General features: G+C 40.4%; 1 pseudogene; it reads right to left on the bottom strand.

Annotated features, from left to right (window-relative positions):
- Positions 1–364: 364 nt before the first annotated feature.
- The window catches only part of LOC102756388, a 4495-nt pseudogene continuing 3624 nt past the window's right edge, over positions 365–1235 (bottom strand).

The following is a 1235-nucleotide window of genomic DNA, read 5'->3' as shown; positions in this document are numbered from 1 at the left end:
CGTGTAGATGTACCACAGTTTTCTAATCCATTCATCTACTGATGGGCACTTAGGCTGTTTCCAGATCTTAGCTATGGTGAATAGTGCTGCTATGAACATAGGGGTGCATATATCCTTTCTGATTGGTGTTTCTGGTTTCTTGGGATATATTCCTAGAAGTGGGATCACAGGGTCAAATGGGAGTTCCATTTTCAATTCTTTTTAAAGTTGCTCAAAAATTATTCTCATTCTTTATTATTACTGGAAACTGCATCCAAAATCTCAAAATACAAATTAAAAGCTGAGGCAAAACAATTATAATACAGTCACTTAAAATATAAAGGTTAAGAGTTTTGTTCCTTTCTTCATTGCTAACCACTTGTAGTTATCTATATTTCTTTAATGGCTTGTGCATTGAACAGCGACATGTAGGAATCCTTTTCTAATATTCTGCTGCCCTTGACAGTTGCTGGTTAGCTTGTTGGACAAGCACTCTTGCACTTTCAACTTTGCCGTCTATGCTATCTATCACATCTCTTTGCTCATCTATTATCATTCACAACTCTTTAAATAGCTCATTTATATCCAGAATATTAGCTTAAAATTACCTAACAGAATACTCTCATGAGTAAGGCAAAGGTCATCCTCCCTAATTTCCTCATCCTGCACCTGCTCCTGAGGTTGAATTTGGCTTTCCCAGGATATATAAGATTCCTTTCCTCTGAGATTTCCTCAGGAAAACTACCAGATTCTCCAGAACTGGCTCCCACTGGAGCAACAAACTTTTACTATTTCTCATCAGCTTGCCTCTGGACCTCCAGAAAGTTTGTTAGTGATGTGAACTCAGCGTTAACTGAGTGATCCTTCTGCATTTTCAGTTGACACTGTTCACTGAGGGTAGTGGGCAGAGATCCAAACTCATTTTATTTTTTAATGTATCTTTATTGTTGACAGTATTATAGGTGCACCCTTGTCTTCTCCCCCATTGATTCCCACAACCCTACTCCCACTTCCAGGCCTTCACCAGACTGTTGTCTGTGCCGATGGACTGTGTATATCCTATCTAATAATAAACAAACATGGTAATTGACCATACCTCTGCTATGCTACCCATTGGCTAATCAGCAGGATATGCAAATTAACTGCAAACAAAGATGGCGGCCGGTAGCCATGCAGCTGAAGTGAACATAAGGCTTGCTGGCTCCAGTGATGGAGGAAGCCAAGGTTCCCCACCTTCCACGGCCCAGCTCTGAGCT

This window comes from Myotis davidii, unplaced genomic scaffold (assembly GCF_000327345.1).
Source record: "Myotis davidii unplaced genomic scaffold, ASM32734v1 scaffold1819, whole genome shotgun sequence".
Taxonomy (NCBI): Eukaryota; Metazoa; Chordata; class Mammalia; order Chiroptera; family Vespertilionidae; genus Myotis; species Myotis davidii.
Note: the sequence above shows the minus strand (reverse complement) of the source record. Positions and strands in the feature narration are given on the sequence as shown.